The 18,631-nt window shown below is 45.7% G+C and overlaps 1 protein-coding gene and 1 pseudogene across 2 annotated transcripts in view; one reads left to right on the top strand and one right to left on the bottom strand.

Annotated features, from left to right (window-relative positions):
- LOC137309379 (ferritin heavy chain, oocyte isoform-like) overlaps positions 1 to 18,631 on the bottom strand; it is a 176,879-nt gene that overhangs the window by 140,162 nt on the left and 18,086 nt on the right. The gene's annotated exons all lie outside the window — the stretch shown is intronic.
- On the top strand, positions 14,760 to 14,931 carry LOC137309397 (U2 spliceosomal RNA; annotated as a pseudogene).

Here is an 18,631-nt window from a genome sequence, read left to right as displayed (position 1 = left end):
GTGGATGAGGTGCCAATCAAGCAGGCTGTTTTGTCCTGGATGGTGTCGAGTTTCTTGAGTGTTGTTGGAGCTGCACTCATCCAGGCAAGTGGCGAGTATTTCTTCACACTCCTGACTAGTGCCTTGTTGATGGTGGAAAGGCTTTGGGGAGTCAGGAGGTGAGTCAGTCGCCGCAGAATACCCAGCCTCTGATCTGCTCCTGTAGCCACAGTATTTATGTGGCTTCACCAGTTAAGTTTCCGGTGAATGGTGACACCCAGGATGTTGATGGTGGGCGATTCGGCAACAGTAATGAAATTAAATGTCAAGGGGAAGTGGTTGGACTCTCTCTTGGAGATGATCATTGCCTGTCACTTGTCTGGCGTGAATGTTAATTGCCACTTATCCGCCCAAGCCTGGATGTTGTCCAGGTTTTGCTGCATGTGAGAACGGACTGTTTCATTATCTGAGGGGTTGTGAATGAAACTGAACACAGTGCAATCAGTAGCGAACACCCCACTTCTGACCTTATGATGGAGTGAATGTCATTGATGAAGCAGCTGAAGATGGTTGGGCCTAGGACACTGCCCTGAGGAACTCCTGCAGCGATGTCCTGGGGCTGAGATGATTGGCCTCCAACAATCACTATCATCTTCCTCTGTGCTAGATATGACGCCAGCCACTGGAGAGTTTTGTCTCTGATTCACATTTACTTCAATTTTATTAGGGCTCCTTGATGCCACACTCGGTCAAAAGCTGCCTTGGTGTCAAGGGCAATCACTCTCACCTCAAGTTTGGCATTCAGCTCTTTTGTCCATGTTTGGACCAAGGCCGTAATGAAGTCTGGAGCCGAGTGATCCTGGTGGAACCAAAACTGAGCATCGGTGAGAAGGTGATTCGTGAGTAAATGCTGCTTGATAACACTGTCGACGACACCTTCCATCACTCTGCTGATCTTTGAGAGTAGACTGATGGGGCGGTTATTGGATGAATTGGATTTCTCCTGTTTTTTGTGGACAGGACATACCTGGGCAATTAACCACTTTGTTGGGTAGATGCCAGTGTTGCAGCTGTACTGGAACTGCTTGGCTAGAGGCGCATCTAGTTCTGGAACACAAGTCTCCAGCACTACAGCTGGGATTTTGTGAGGGCCCTTTGCCTTTGCTGAATCCAATGCGCTCAGCCGTTCCTTGATATCACGTGGGGTGAATCGAATTAGCTGAAGACTGGCTTCTGTGATGGTGGGAATCTCAGGAGGAGACCGAGAAGGATCATCCATTTGGCACTTCCGGCTGAAGATGGTTGCAAACACTTCAGCCTTGTCTTTTGCACTCACGTGCTGGGCTCTGCCATCATTGAAGATGATTGTCCATCACCATTCAGGACTGGATGTGGCAGGACTGCAGAGCTTTGATCTGCTCCGTTGGTTGTGGGATTGCTTAGCTGTGCTCTCCAGCATGCTACTTCTGTTGTTTGGCTTGCATGTAGTCCTGTGTTGTAGGACAATTGTCGCTTCACCAGGTTGACACCTCATTTTAGGTACTCCTGGTGCTGCTCCTGACACGCTCTTCCACACCCCTCATTGAACCAGGGTTGATCCATTGGCTTGTTGGTAATGGTAGGGTGAGGTATATGCCGGGCCATGAGGTTACAGATTGTGGCAGAATACAATTCAGCTGCTGCTGTTGGCCCACAGCACCATATGGATGCCCAGTTTGGAGTTGCATAGATCTGTTCTGAATCTATCTCATTGAGCACGGCCACCACACAATATGCTGGACAGTGTGAAGTCGGAATTTCGTCTCCATAAGGACTATGCAGTGGTCGGTCCAACCAATGCTGTCATGGGCAGATGCATCTGCGACAGGTAGATTGATGTGGACGAAGTCCAAAAGGTTTTTCCCTCATGTTTGTTCTCTCACCACCTGCCACAATCCCAGTATGGCAGTTATGTCCTTCAGGACTCGGCCAGCAGTGGTGCTACCGAACCACTCTTGGTGATGGACAGTGAGGTTTCCCCAATCAGAGTACATCCGGTACACTTGCTACCCTCACTGCTTCCTCCAAGTGGTGCTCAACAGGGAGGAGTAACGATTCATCAGCTGAGGGAGGTCGGTAAGTGGGAATCAGCAGGAGGTTTCCTTCCCCTTGTTTGACCTGAAACCATGACATTTCATGGTGTCCAGAGTCAACTGTTGTGGACTGTCACGGCCACTCCCTCCTGACTGTATACCACTGTGCTGCCACCTCTGGTGGGTCAGGACATACCCAGGGATAATGATGGAGGAGTCTCGGGCTTTGGCTGAAAGGCATGATTCTGTGAGTGTCGCTATTTCAGGCTGTTGCTTGACCAATCTCTGGGACAGCTGTCCCAATTTTGGCACAAGTCCCCTAATGTTCGTGAGGTGAACTTCGTAGGGTCGACTGTGCTTGGATTGCCTGAGCCTTGTTCGGTGCGTGTGGCCCGTATTGTTTTATTCTTATTACGTAGTGGGATTGTGCAACTGAGTCGCTTGTTCGGCCATTTCAGAGAACTGTTGAGAATCAACCTCATTGCTATTGGTCTGAGGACGGCATGTTTCCTTCCCTCAGGGGGGCATTAGTGAACCAGAGGGGTTTTTATGACAATCCGGTATGTTCATGGTGACCATTTCTGACAGTAGCTTTTCAGTCCAGATTTTATTTAAATAACTGATTTTAAATTCCCCAGCTCCTGTGGTGGAGATTTGAACTCATGACTCCCGATTATTAGTCCGGGCCTACTGGATTACTCGTCCAGTAACATAATCACTATGCGACCGTACCCTTTCCCTTGGGCTTAAGGGAGAGGAGACGAGAGCTGTACCAGGGTGGCCGAACAGTGTGAGAGAGAGTAATGGTTTTAACGAGGACAACCGCATCAAAAGTGGAGGTGAGAGTGTGATTGAGCAGATCGGTAGCTGCAGAAATGTCGTGGTGAATGGAGGGCCAAAGGCTGGACAGTTGGGACTTTGAAATTGTGATTGTAAGTGACTTGGGGGGAGGGGTTTTTTGATGGGCGAACACAGAAGGAAGTGGGTTTTGGAGGGGGAAGGGGGATGTGGGTACAGAGGGATACAAGGAAGTGATCAGGGATGGCCTTTTCCATGAGTATAGTGATGAGTATCTTCGCCTGTCACGTGGAAAGACAGGGGTTCAATTCCTCCGACGGGGCGATTAAACTTTCTGCCTTCAAAAGCTTCACTTTCATTTATCTGCAATATTGGATGCAGGAAATACAGAGCAAAACTGACTTGGAGTTTCTCACTTGCCACAATTTAATTTCACTGATATTCCAACGGTTTTAAAATCTGCTCTCTGTCACTCTTCACCTCAATGTCAGAACCACAATAATGAGGAAGAAATGAAACGCACAATCTCACCGTGAATAACATCAACAACAACTTGCATTTATATCGAGCCTTTAAGGTAGTGAAACGTCCCAAGGCGCTTCAAAGGAGCGATTTTCAAACAAAATTTGACACCGAGCCACGTAAGGAGATATTAGGACAGGTGACCAAAAGCTCGGTCAAACAGGCAGGTTTTAAGGAGTGTCTTAAAGGAGGATGTGAAAGGTGCTATATGAATGCAAGTTCTTTGTTTCTCACAGGGGGCCGTGTCTTGTTCCTCGTCTCATTGAGATCTCAGTTAATTGGTCTGTTCTCTCCACAGATGGGGCCCGACTCGCTGAGTGTTTCTAGAATGTTGTGAGTGACTCGGGTTTTAGAGTAAATGATAAAAGGACTGTCGTCAAACACTAGGCCATGAGCTGCTGCCCAGCTGCTGAGTGACCTGTCGGGACATTGTTGCTTGCTTCCCTTCAGCTTGTGGTTCTGGATTTTTGGTGCACTGTCCCTTTAAGAGCTGTGGTCTGCCTGCAGCGGTCAGACAAGTCGCAAAGGCTCCCAGAACTATGCTTGGCTCTGTCTTTCACTGAGGTGCAGAGATCAGCCAGACTTTAACGTAAATTCCACCAGCTGGCAGAAAAGAGTGAGTAACAACTCCTTTGAGCCCAGAGTGTGAGTTGCGGCCAATAATAAAGATGTGAAAAATTATCTTATAAGAACAGAAGTGGGTCATTCAGCCCCTCAATCCTGTGCCGCCATTCAGTCAGATCATGGCTGATCTGTACCTCAACTCCAATTACCCGCCTTTGATCCATATCCCTTGATATCTTCATTGAACAAAAATCTATCAATCTCAGTCTCAAAAATCATTTTGAGTTAACTACCGTTAGCCAGAAAGAGAGGAAATCAGGAAGAAAATGGAGTTCCAGAGAAAGAGGGAATAAAAGAGGTAGATTAACAGAGAGAGAAATTTGGGAGTCAAGTAAAAGGAGTGTGTGTGAGGGAGAGAGGCCTGGACATTGAGAGAGACAGAAAGAGGGGGAATGAGTGAAACAAGGTGACAAGGACTGTGCTAAATTACATCGTAGGGTGACAGGGAATAGCAGGACCGGCCTGGGAATGGGAGTACAGAAGATTCAAGTAAAAATGTTACATTGGTGAACTGGGTTTCGATATTACATACACTGTGTGCTGTTGGTTTCAATCTTCATGTAATTTATTAAACTTAGAAATTGTGACTCTGTCATTGTACAATTCATTGTTCCAAAAGGTTACTCAGCTGGTCGATGTGTAATGTTCTGTCACCTTAATGAGTGTGATAGTCAAAGGTCAGATGGGACCAAAACTTATTTGTTCAGGAGTCTGTAAGTAATATGTGATGTCAGTCGGGATGCGATCTAATTGTCCCATTCGGGGTTTATTTACACAAGAAGTATCTCGCTGTTTTAACTTCGTTACCTGACTATCGCAGTTCACATACCTCTTTATAGCACCGAAAGACATTGTCTCCACAGAGAAATGCGTTTGTCGCGATTTACGGAGATAGAATTCATTTATTATCCTGTTCTGGCAGCAATTGGAGTACCTGGTAAGTCATTATCAGCACGTCCGGTGTAAATAACAGAATGTTTAACTATATTGCTGTTTGTGCTCTGAGCCTGGTAAATGTGGAATGTTATTCTTCACCGTTTTGTGATACAGTTAAAACTTCCATCCTTGTCCCATTGGTCAATGCACCGAGTAACTCACCCTCGCTCTGTGCTGAACTGTCGAGTCTGGGGTCGAAATGTGTCCTTGGTGCTCCCTGGCCAGGCAGGGGTAAAACAGGCAGGGCGCACAGTCCTGAGTGTAATCCACTGCCTCCTGGTGGAAAGCGCGCCTGTTGTGGAGATCGGGTGAGGAAGGACCGGGTGAGATTGTCGTGTTTCCCGAGGACCGATCGCCTGGGGTTCCGGAGAGCAAATTGCGGCTGTGTATCCCGGCATGAGTCAGTGTCTTCAGGATAGAAGGAGCGGGAACAAACGGAATACGCATCAGATAAATAAAACATGTGACAGAAACCGTCCTCCTCACTCGAAGGTACAATCTTGTGTTCCCGTCAAATGTTCCTCTCAGATCATAATTATATTTCAGCAAAATGGCTTCACAGGACTTTTGATGTATTTGATGTTTAAAGTATTGTTTGGACTAGTTGAATGACGATGACTGTATACTTCAGTCCATGTGTGTTATTGTGGAGAGTGGGGAAACCAGTCTTGACACTGGTTCGGGAGGGGGATTAGCTGGAGACCATGAGTGAGAGTTGGCGGTGATTTGTTCTTATACCGCGCGGCTCCTGGGATCGATCTCTTATTCCGAGGATCCGACTGTCCTTTGTTTTTCTCACGCCTTGTGCTGAGATATAAAGACTGGACCTGGTTATAACTGGAGCACGTTACAGAATTAAATTCCTTGACATATTGTGTCATGATGCATTCACAATACTCCACTGGAAACCTCATCTAATTAATTACTGAAAGATGACGGGCAGCAACTCAATACCAGGCTCGTGTTTTCAATGTATTTTCTAAAATCAAAGTCTCTGGTATTGTGTGGGTCAAGGCATTAGGTTTTTCCCCCGCATTACGATTTAAGCCAAATCCAGAGTCACCTTGTCTGTATTTCCTGATTTAACTCGTCTTGTCGCCTTTCACTTTCATAGTTGGTGACGTCCTGCCCCGCGGACCTCCCAGTGTCGGAATCGACTAAATAAACTTAATCTCAAGGATCACAAGTGAGGACTCAGCTGTCGGGTGAGGGATCCCGGGGCCACCGTCACCCGAAAGGAACCTCCCAGAATGAGCTGCTCCTTCGGAACAGGAGGCAGAAGCCAAGGGGCAAAACCAATAAATAAACACAATCATAGCCCATGTACATCGGTTAAACTGAGAGCTCATTGATCAGCCCGGTTAGTGATTTCACTGTTTCTGTCTCTCTCTTTCTCTCAGTGAACTTGCTGGCGATTGTGATCCTGTCCCGTGGAAAGTGCGGTCTCTCCAAATGTATCACTCGCTACCTGGTGGCCATGGCGACGGCGGATCTCCTGGTGATTGTCTGTAATGTGATCTTATATCGGATTGCTCATCTTTATTGGCGGGACACTTTCCTGCTCTACACTCGTGTTTGCAGATTCATTCTCTTCCTGGCTCCTACTGCCACAGACAGTTCTGTTTGGTTAACGGTCGCTTTTACCTTTGATCGTTTTGTAGCCATTAGTTGTCAGAAGCTGAAAACAAAATATTGCACCGAGATAACTTCACTTGTGATTATCGTGACTTTGAGCGCGCTGTTCGGTTTAAAGAACATTCCCCGGCCCTTCGTGTATGTTCATTACCGTACTGTTAACAATATACCGTGGGGTTGCCTTGTATCATCACAGTTTTATATTCTACCCACATGGATCGCATTTTCTTGGATTGAACAGCTGTTAACCCCGTTGCTTCCATTCTGTTTGATTTTATTGTTTAATGCTCTCACCGTCAGGCGCATTTTAGTGGCCAGTCGGGCCCGAAGGAGCCTCCGGGACCTCAGCAATGGTGAGAATGACAAGGACCCTGAGATGAAGAACCGCAGAAGGTCCATCGTTTTACTTTTTGCCATATCCGGCAGTTTTATCCTGCTCTGGATGACAACGGTCGTATATTTTTTATATTATCGAATTTCAGGCGGCTTTCACCACCGATCTTTGTTTAACCCTTTTGCAACCTTCGAACAAGCGGGAATTCTGCTTCAGCTTCTGAGTTCCTGTACGAACACGGCCATTTACACAGTGACCCAGAGTAAGTTCAGAGAGGAGCTGCTCAATGTGATTAAATATCCGTTTACACTAATTGGTAAATTGGTCAAATGAGGAAAACGGCTGAAGTGAAGCAGGAACTGACTTCCCAACATCACAACTCAATTCCAGATCACAATTATCACCTCAATTTACCAAAGGGACTCAGCATCAGGGCCAACGATATCTCCTTTAAACACATTTCTTCTCAAAAGTTAGATCAAAATTTAATTTTACAGCAGCGGACAAAAAATGAGCAAAAGCAACAGACAGTAACATTATCAAAACATGTTCCTGTATTCAGATCATTTTTTAAACACGTCCTCAGGGAGTCTGACCTGAAATGTAATTGTCCGGAGGAAGGGCTGTGAATTAGTGACTGGATATTAGTTTCCATCGGACCGGACTAATAATCGAGCCCCGCCTACAGCATCTGTGGGGTTAATTCTCTCTTTTAACTATTTCTGGGCCCCCTTAAAACATTCCTGTAACTCTGTGTCTGTGATATTTTAACAGACGTTGGTCCTCAATAGTCTGGGAATCACTGATGGTTTTTTTTTTCTGCCTTCTCCCGGATTCAGGAGGCAGGCAAGGGCTGTCGTTTTGCTCTGCTCAGACCTCCACTCAGCTCGGTTCTGAAGTGTTTACTGGAAGTGCAGTCAGAATGACGCTTGATTTTTTTTGAGTTTTTTTGTGTTTTTAGGCCCCCCTTTTACAAGAAGCGGGGTTTAGGGTGTGTTCATGTGCAGAAAAACCAAACAACCCAAAATAAGTGTCATAAGAACATAAGAACATAAGAAATTGGAGCAGGAGTAGGCCAATCGGCCCCTCGAGCCTGCTCCGCCATTCAATAAGATCATGGCTGATGTGATCCCAACCACAAATCTAAAGAACACAAGAAGTCGGAGCAGGACCCGGCCACATAGCCCCTGGGCCCTCTCCGCCACCCACAGGGCATTGACCGATCCGAACTCAGCTTCATGTCCAATTTCCTGCCCGCTCCCCATAACCCCTAATTCCCTTTACTTCTAGGAAACTCTCTATTTCTGTTTTAAATTTATCTAATGATGTAGCTTCCACAGCTTCCTGGGGCAGCAAATTCCACAGACCTACCACCCTCTGAGTGAAGAAGTTTCTCCTCATCTCAGTTTTGAAAGAGCAGCCCCTTATTCTAAGATTATGCCCCCTAGTTCTAGTTTCACCCATCTTTGGGAACATCCTTACTGCATCCACCCGATCAAGACCCTTCACAATCTTATATGTTTCAATAAGATCGCCTCTCATTCTTCTGAACTCCAATGAGTAGAGTCCCAATCTACTCAACCTCTCCTCATATGTCCGCCCCCTCATCCCCGGGATTAACCGAGTGAACCTTCTTTGTACTGCCTCGAGAGCAAGTATGTCTTTTCTTAAGTATGGAGACCAAAACTGTATGCAGTATTCCAGGTGCGGTCTCACCAATACCTTATATAACTGCAGCAATACCTCCTTGTTTTTATATTCTATCCCCCTAGCAATAAAAGCCAACATTCCGTTGGCTTTCTTGATCACCTGCTGCACCTGCATACCAACTTTTTGATTTTCTTGCACTAGGACCCCCAGATCCCTTTGTATTGCAGTACTTTCCAGTCTCTCGCCATTAAGAAAATAACTTGCTCTCTGATTTTTCCTGCCAAAGTGCATAACCTCACATTTTCCAATATTATATTGCATCTGCCAAATCTCCGCCCACTCACCCAGCCTGTCTATATCCCCTTGCAGGTTTTTTATGTCCTCCTCACTCTCTACTTTCCCTCCCATCTTTGTATCATCTGCAAATTTTGATATGTTGCACTTATGTTGTCAAATTTAAATATTATTATATCGGTCCAGGATGCACTCCAGCCCCTGCGGTGCCCCCCGGTCGTGGAAAGCCCCAAGCGTACCGGCAGACACCGCGTGCTCCATCTCCAGGGCCACCCAGGCACGGAGAATTCTGCGGAAGAGAGGCCGACAGTTGGAGCGACCGCCCCCACGGGCCCCGTCTCACCTGGACCTGTGGATGGCCACCTTGGACAGGCCCACGAGGAGATCCTCCGACTGATCCGCCCTCCTCCTCACCCGGTGGCCAAAGTTGAGGAGCGTGGGACTGAAACGCAGCCAGAAGTTGTGGAGCAGCCCCTTTAAATAGTGGAACAGGGGCTGCAACCTCTCACACTCCTTGTGGACATGAAACACGGAATCATTCAGGCGCAGAAGGTCTGTTGATGTTTCAAAACAGGCGTGAAGTTTTTTTTAAAAAATCAGGCCAATGACTCAGTTACAATAGTTGATGGAGGAATTTCACAGGAGTAGATGAAGTTTCCGTCACTCAGAAGGGATTAACAGAGAGTAAAGCCGGGTTAGCTGGAGGCACTGCCGCAGAAGGGGAACCGAGGAATGAGTGAATGCACAGAAGGCCAGTGTTGGAGGATCAAAGAGTGTGGGACATGGAGATGGAGGCGTTTACAGAGGGAGGACAGGCAAACCTTGGAGGGAATGTGTTGAGGGTCAGGAAACCAATGGAAGTCAATGAGATCTGATCAGTGGAGCAATGGGAGGGCGGGGTATGGGGATCGGCAGGGAGGTGATCGAAGGGGAGGAGTCCAGAGATAATGCTCAAAGGAAGAGATGTTGACAAAGCAGGAAGGGGTGAGGCCAATGTGTGTTTGGAAGAAATCCACGGCAACACCACAGAGGTTAGGGGGAGAAGGTGAATTGTACAGACAGGCAGTGAGGATTCAGAAAGTACCTTGTATGACAGTGTTACCACTCATCAGACAAGTTTCAGTCAGAAAGAGTGAAAGGGGAAAACGCCAAATACAGGGTCAGGGACGCACGGGGAGACGGGGTCAGGGACGCACGGGGAGACGGGGTCAGGGACGCACAGGGAGACGGGGTCAGGGACATAGATTTTTAAAAAAAATAAACATGGCTCAAGTTAGCTCAGTTCCTGTAGACAGCAAGTTGTACAAAGGACGTTATCACTGATATATGAATAACCCTCTTTGTAACTAAGTGACAAATTTCAGGAGTTTGTTGGATCCCTTTTGTACAATGTGTGACTTTGCCAGTAAGGGGTTGGACTGTGTAAGAAATCTCCATGTGCTGTGTTAATAAAACTCTGGTCCTGGTGTCACTGGGGATCTGCTCTCTCTTTACTGTAAGAAATTTCCATTAAATGAATAATCTGTGAATCTAAATAGCTGAGATCATCTTAAAGAATGGCTGACCTGCAGCATGAACACAGCTGTCCGTGAGCCTGTCTCTCTGTCTCCCACCTTCCCGTTCGAGTCTCTCTCTCTCTCTCTGACATGGTCTGTATCTGTCTTCATCCCTCTCTATCTCCCATTGCCTATCTCACTATTCCTGTTCCCCTGCTTATTTGCCTCCAACTCCTTGCACACTAGTGTATCTCTCTTCCTCCCTGTCCCTTTCACTCGATCCGCACCCCTCCTTACCTTGCTCCCCATCTCCCATTCTCTCCCAACCGAGTTCTCACCTCTGAGTCCACCTCACTGTTTCCCGACCCCTCACTCTCTCACTTCCTTTTCGTCCCTCTCTATCATCCCCATCAATCACTCTTTACCCTCTCTCTTCCCTCCCACTCTGTCCCTATCCACTTTCTCTCTGTGCCTGGCTCTGTTCTCTGCAATTTTGCTGACCCGTTTTCTACACAATCCCCTCATTTTGCCCCGTTCCTGGATCTCTCTGTCTGCCGTCCACCCCTCTCTGTTTAAGTTGCTCCCTTTCTTTATCCACCCTCCCTCTCTCTGTATATTCCATTGCTCTGTCTCTCCACATCCCTCCCTCTCCCTACCCATCTCTCTCGATATATTCCATTTCTCTGCCTTTAACTGCAGCTGCCACCTATTTGTTCACTCCACTCCATGGTTGATGTTCAGAGATTATGAGGGTGATTTTAAAACGGAGCCGGGAAAGGGGCGGGGGTCAATTTGAGGTCAGGAAACCCATTAGTACGGGTTTCCGTAACATCCTTAAGATTTTGACGGAAGGACATCTTTTATTTTTTTTGTTTCCCGTCTGACTGACCAGTTGATTGACAGGCTCGTCTCAATGGGACAGGAAACCAGCCAGGGAGAGGACGTCTTCAGGTAAGTCTTTGTTTGCATGGATGGGGGGCACGGGTGAGCACGGGGCATGGATGGGCATAGGTGGGCACGGGGGTCGCAAGTCATGTGGGATGGGATCGGGGGTCATTGCAGGGGTCAGCGATCATTGAGGGGAATGTCGGGGTTCGGAGGGGGAGGATCGGGGTCAAGGGTCCGGGATCGGGGGAGGGTTGTCGGTGCAGGTAGACTTGTTGGGCCTGGGGGAAGCACTCCTGCTCCTCAGGGCCCACAAGCTGTGCCTTTCTAGGCACCTGCCTGTTACTCTCGGGCCTTCTCACCTCCTTTCACGAGGAGTAAAACAGAAGGCCCAGGAATCCTGGCCACCCAGGGTGGAAATCGGAAATTAGTAAAAAATGGATGCCTGAAGCCTCCTTGAAAGGTTATGAGGCCCGACCCGCCCCCTGGGAGTGGGTTGGTCGCCCGCCCCTGTGAAAACGGGAAATGGGCGGGTAGGAGGCGGGTCTGAAATGGTGGCAATTTTCAATGCACCCCCACCCCCAACCCACCCGTTCTTTACTTTTAAAATCGAGCCCTATATTTTCAGGCTGGTGATACATCAACACAAGTTGCTCAGTTTCCATTAAACTTTATGGACAGTCAGTTGCAATTGTACTCACAGGGCCTAGGTTCATTATTCACGAACTAAGCAAAGATATGCTCTGCATATTGGAAGATTAAATGAGTGAAGTTTTGTTCCTATTATTATTAATTCTAAGGAAGGTGATGCGGCCCCAACACCCCAATAGCACCGACATTTTCACCAGTTTGACACTGATTCACTTTTAACACCAGCCATGCTGCAGCCTATCTTACATAGAATGTATGGCACAGAAATAGGCCATTCCCCACAACAGGTCTATGCCGGTGTTTATGCTCCACACAAGCCCCCTCCCTCCCTGCTTCATCTAACCCTATCAGCATATTCTTCTATTCTTCTCTCCCTCATCTGCTGATCGAGCTTCTCCTTAAATGCATCTCTGCTATTCGCCTCAACTACTCCTTGTGGCAGCAAGTTCCACATTCTAATCACTCTCTGGGTAAATAGGTTTCTCCTGAATTCCCTATTGGATTTATTAGTGACTATCTTATATTTATGGCCCCTAGTTCTGGTCTCCCCCGCAAATGGAAATATCTTCTCTATGACTCCTCTATCAAACCCTCTCATGATCTTAAAGATCTCCATCAGGTCACCTCTCAGTCTTCTCTTTTCTGGAGAAAACAGCCCCAGCCTGTTCAATCTTTCCTGTTAAGTATAACCTCTCGGTTTTGGTATCATCCTCGTAAATCTTTTTTTCACCTACTCTATAGAGTGCCTCTATATTCTTTTTATAATATGGAGACCAGAACTGTTCACAGTACTCCAAGTGTGGTCTTATCAAGGTTCTGTATAAGTTTAACATAACTTCTCTGCTTTTCAATTCTATTCCTCTGGAAATGAACCCCAGTGTTGGTTTGCTTTTTTAATGGCCTTATTAACCTGTGTCATTACTTTTAGTGATTTGTGTATCTGTACCCCGAGACGCCTCTGCTCCTTTACCCCATTATTGAAGCAGTGGCCCACTTATTCTTCCCATCATAATTTAAAACCTCACACTTATCTATATTGAGATTCATTTGCCAGTTACACGCCCATTGTGCAAATTTATTTATATCTTCCTGTATTGTGTCGCACTCCTCCTCAGTATTAACTATACCCCCCAGTTTGGTGTTGTCCGCAAATTTTGAAATTATACTTCCAATTCCCAAGTCCAAATCGTTTATATAAATGGTGAAGAACAGTGGTCCCAGCACCAATCCCTGTGATTCACCACTCAGACCTTTTGCCAGTCTGAGTAACGACCTTTAACACTTACTCTCTGTTTTCTGTTTTGCACCCAGCTTGCAATTAATTCTGCTCTTTGTCCTGACTCCACCTGCTCTGATCTTATCTGAGTGAAATCATTAATTAAATACAATTTTTGCAGTGGGCCCATTCCCAGTAAGTAATGGATTGATGCTGCCCAGACTGATTTCATGTGGGATCCTTACAAGCAGCAGGTGAAACAGATTTACCTCCTGTCAGTGTGGGCTGTATTCAAACACAGGCATTCGAGGCTGAAATTACCAACATCAAGCCCACAGGAACCCACAGACACCTCCATAAGAACAGAAACGCGCACGGTAATAGTATAAAATACAACAAGAGAAATGGATTGTGTGTCACAACAAACTATTGGGGCACAGAAGCACATGATGTGGATACAACATTAACAATCCTTAGTGTTCGATTGGAAGGATTCCCCCATTGTGTAGCGATGAGGCTTTCTGCCAAAGTCATTTGGCAGAACACCTCATCGCCAGAGCTTTCAAACAAGCACCAAGACGTAGCTTAGCTGGTGGTGAGAAGGGCCCTTCCCGCCAGATCCTTCATGCACTCCCGACCTCTCAGTGCCACCGTGCGCTGTCCCCAAGGAAGTTGCGATGGGGACGAGACCGTCACCCATCTCCTCCTGGAATGTCCCTTTGCAAAGAAGATCTGGAGAGAGATGCAGTGGTATCTGTCCAGGTTCATACATACGAATTAAGAGCAGGAGTAGGCCATTCAGCCCCTCGAGCCTGCTCTGCCATTTGATAAGATCATGGCTGATCTGATTGTGACCACAACCCTACTTTCCCGTGTACCTACGATAACCTTTGACTCCCTTGTTAATCAGGAATCGATATAACTTAGCCATAAAAATATTCAATGACCCTGCCTCCGCTGCTCTCTGGAGAAGGGAGTTCCACAGACTCACGACCCTCTGAGAGAAAAATTTCTCCTCATCTCCGTCTTAAATGGGAGACCCCTTATTTTTAAACTGTTTCTCGTTTCTCCCACAAGGGAGCAGTTCAGTAACACATGATTCTGTGCTTTATGGGCTGTTACCAGGGCAGCACTCCGAGACAGATATCAACTGCTGCTGAAAGACCATCAACTCGGTGAAATACGCCTTTTGGTCTGCCCGAAATTTGCTGGTCTTCCAGCGCAAGGAGCTGTCCTCGACCGAGTGTTGCAGACTGGCACATTCCAAGGTCCAGGTCCACGTGCTCAGGGATGCACTGAAGCTGGGTGCGGCTGCCGCAAAGGCTCTGTGGGGAAAGGCTATCGTTTAGAGCTCTCCCGCAATTGTGAACCGACGGGCTGCAATCAGGGAAAACCCACCTCGGGCAGAATGTAAAATACAAATTTATGTAATGAAATGTAATGTACCTGTAATGAATCTGTAATCAATAAGCTTATTGATTGTAATGCAATAAGGCACCCGAGAGTGTCATGAACTGTAATTATGAACAATGTGTAACTGTATTGTTGGAATCATAATGGAACTGTACTTTATGTATCTTGCAAAAAGTATATTCTGTATTGTGTATGTTTGAAATGTGATATGACAACTGTATTGCATGTATTGTTACAAATTTTATGAATAAAGTATATTTTTTGAGAAAAAAATCTGTTCTTATCAGTTTAATATCTGACACGTCCCCTATCTGGGGACCGTATATTAATTTGATTTTTGGAACAGGGAGATGGAATAGGGGCTTGCTCCGTCCACTCCACGCATCGACCCAGTATTGCAGTATCTCTGGGAACGGTGCACCTCCCTGTGGGGAGATGTTCAAAATGAAAAACAGGTTTTTCCAGTGTCTCTGTATGTATTATTACTGAGAATAAAGTTGATATTTTGTACTTAAAAAAAAATGTGGAATAAATCCTCAATTAAAGCTGTGAAGATTAACTAGATAAATATTGAGGTGGAAATGATATTGAAGATTTCCAAACTGGACCTGAAACCTAAACTGACCAGAATTACAAAGTGACCCAGAACCCCAATCTTTTGTAGACACTTGCACGACAAGGCAAACATGCAATGATACAATCCAAAACTGACACTGAAACATAACTTGATCTAAATCCCCAAACTAACCCTTAATCAGACGCTGAACCATTTCCCCAAACTGAAGCAGAACCAGAGCGAGTCACAAACCTAAACTTAACCAGAACCCAACAATGACTCTGAACAAAATAAGCAACAACTCTCAATCTGATCCTCAAACCGAAACAACACGGTGCCCAACACTGGAAGACCCTAAACTCACATACAAACCTCAAATAAACCAGGAACTGTAAAATGACCCAGAGACACAAACCCTACCTGAACCCAAACTAAACTGAACTGAACATGAACGCCCAAACTTCTGAACAACCTCAACTTGATCTGGAACTTAAAAGTGCCCTGGAATCCTGAACATACACAGAACTCTCAATGAACAAGATTCCTTTGCCCTTCTTGAGACCCTCTGATCCAAAGTACTTTAGAGACCAAAAACACTAAGCTGCACAAAACCCGAAATCAGCTCACGAACCCCTGGTGACCCAGAAACTTAAACTGACCTGGAACCCTAAACTGATCCAGAATCCCAAAAGTGACAGGTACCTAAACTGACCACCTGCGGAATACTGAGTCAGAACCTGAAAATGATCCAGAATCTTACATTCAACATAACTACAAAGTAACCCACAATTCCAAACTCACATTAAGCCCCAAATGAAAATGTAAATTGAAATGACTGGATACCCTAAACGTCCCAAAACCCAGTGATCCAAAGCCCCAAATCGACATAAAACCCTAAACCTGTACAGAAACATAAACTGACCCAGACCCTCATACTGACACTTTCCGTAGCCTAAATTGTTACAGCTCCAAAGGAACTCGAGTCAATCCAAGAGCTCCGGTCCTCTGGATTTCCCTCTCAGAGTGGAAGAACGTTAAACTGTTCCAGAATCCTAAACCGACCTGGAATCCGGAACCAAAGCAAAACTGCAACCAACTCAGAATCACAGGCTGATCTAAACCCTAAACTGATCCATTATCCTAAACGGACTCAGAATATTAAAATACAGCAAACCCGAAGCAGACCCGAAACACCAAGCAGACCTGGAAACCCGACCTGGCCCAGAACCCGAGCTGACTCCACTGGTTCACTTGTTCGTTCTGTAGTTCGTTTCAGGCTCTTCTGCTGTTTTTAAGATATGATGTAATGTTAGGGATCATTGAGATCAGTCTGTGAGTATCAGTCTTTGCCGGGGTCCTGTGGAATATTTTGCAGTGCTGGGTGTTTTTGGATGTGTGGAGAATGTTAGTCTTGAGGGTCCTGAGTTAATTGGAGCTCTTGTGGTCAGTTTGAGTGCAGTATGTTACAACCAGATACTGAACCAGAAACTCAAAACAACACAGAATCTCAAATTGACCAAACTAACCCAGAATATAAAACTGAACTGGGACCCTGAACCAATCCCAATTCTAAAGTGACCAACTCATGTAAAATGAATTATAAACATAAAGAAAAGCCAAGAACCCAAATTTGTGTTGAAACTGAAAACAAGCCCAGAATCCAAGATTGAACCAAAGTCTTACACTGATTCATCAGCCTAAAAATATTCAATGCACGAAACATATCTCGAACCCAGAATGAACCCACATGACGAGGCTGACACCGAAGGCTGAGCGTCAGGGGTTTCTACAATCCCTCAGTGTTGGCATCAGTCTGGGCATGTTGAGTCATCAGAGATCGCTGTCTATGTTTGTTGTTCTGTGTCAGTTTGTGGGTGTTGTGGTTTGGGGTTTCTCTGCTCAGTATTGGGGTAATGTGCACTGTTTAAGGTCCATTTACAGATGCTGTGGTTTGCTGTGACAGTGCAGTTATCATTTTACAGGAGGCAGAAGCCCAACGTGTGATGCCATCGTTAGCTTTGGGTGTTTGATCAATGTGTGGATGGTGAGGTAAGTGTGTGGGGACTGGGTCAGTTTCTGGGTATTGTGTTTTTTTTGCAGATGATGTGATCGGTTTGGGGCGTATTGTGGACAGCTTCAGGATGCTGACTCATTTGGGGAGATGGGATAGTCAGTCATTGAACACTGCCTCAGTTATGGTCCCTGAACACAGTTTGCAGTACCAGAGTCAGTTTCAGGGTGCTGTGGTCAGTTTCAGAGATACATGGTATTAGCTTGAGGTGCTGGATTAGCTTGAGGTGCTGGGCCAGTTAGAGGTACTGTACTACTTGAAGAGCTAGGTTAGGTTAAGGTGCTGGACTAACTTGAGGTGCTAGGTTAGCTTCAAGTGTTGGATTAGTTTGGAGGCTGTATTATTTTGAAGTATTAGGTTATTTTGAGGTTCTGGGCTGGTCTGAGGTACTGTTTTTGCTTGAGGTATTAGATTATGTTGAGGTGCTGGATTACTGAGGGCGGCAGCTTTAGTTTGAGGTAATCTATTTGCTGCAAGTGCAGTTTTAGCTTAAGTTACTGGGTTAGTTGGAGGTGCTGTATTAGATTGAGCTGCTGGGATAGTTTAAGCTTTTGTCAATGTCTGAGGTTCTTGATCATTATGTTTCCAGCCTATCGAGGAAGAAAGCAGTGCTGGATCTAGTTCTGGGGAATGAAGTGGGGCAAGTTTCAATGGGAGAGTGTTTTGGAAACAGTGAACACAATATGATTAGGTTTAGAGTAATTATGGAAAAGTACAAGGACAATGAAAGTTGAAGATACTTAATCGGAAGAGGGTTAATTTCAGTGAGTTGAAAAGGGATCTGGCCCTTATGGAATGGGAACAAAGATTATCAGGTAAAACAGTTAAAGAGCAAAGGGAGGCCTTCAAGGAGGAGATAGTTCAGGTACTTCATCTAACCCTATCAGCATATCCTTCTATTCTTTTCTATGTTTGACTCGTTTATCAATTATCTCCCCTTTTCTATCATAAATGTCTTTACAACTTTTTTGATTTCTGCTTCTAATGTCTTATCCATCTCGTTAGTGTCAATATTGAGGCAAAGTAATGATTCCACATTTCTGCCGTTACCTGTGAGTTTACCTTGTGCATCCCTTCGTGGCCCTACCCCTATCATGATTTTCCTTTTGTTATTTATGTGTCTGTAGAATACTTTACTTTTTAAAAAGTATTTTTTGATAATTTAATTTTGTAATTCCTCTTTGCCTTCCGAATAGGTTTTTTGTTTACTTATTTCCTAACCTCTTCGTATTCCCTTTTGTCATCCTCTTCTTTATTGACCAGGTGCTGAGTATATGCCTTTTTCTTTAGTTTCAATTCTGATCTTATCTCTTTATTCATCCATGGTATGTCATTATTAGTGTCAGCGTCCGTGGAACTGTATCCCAGTGAGAGTCTGTGTCCGTGGAACTGTACCCCAGTGAGAGTCAGGGTGCATAGAACTGTACCCCAGTGAGAGTCAGGGTGCATAGAACTGTACCCCAGTGAGAGTCAGGGTGCATAGAACTGTACCCCAGTGA

Source organism: Heptranchias perlo, unplaced genomic scaffold (genome assembly GCF_035084215.1).
Source record: "Heptranchias perlo isolate sHepPer1 unplaced genomic scaffold, sHepPer1.hap1 HAP1_SCAFFOLD_163, whole genome shotgun sequence".
NCBI lineage: Eukaryota > Metazoa > Chordata > Chondrichthyes > Hexanchiformes > Hexanchidae > Heptranchias > Heptranchias perlo.
Note: the sequence above shows the minus strand (reverse complement) of the source record. Positions and strands in the feature narration are given on the sequence as shown.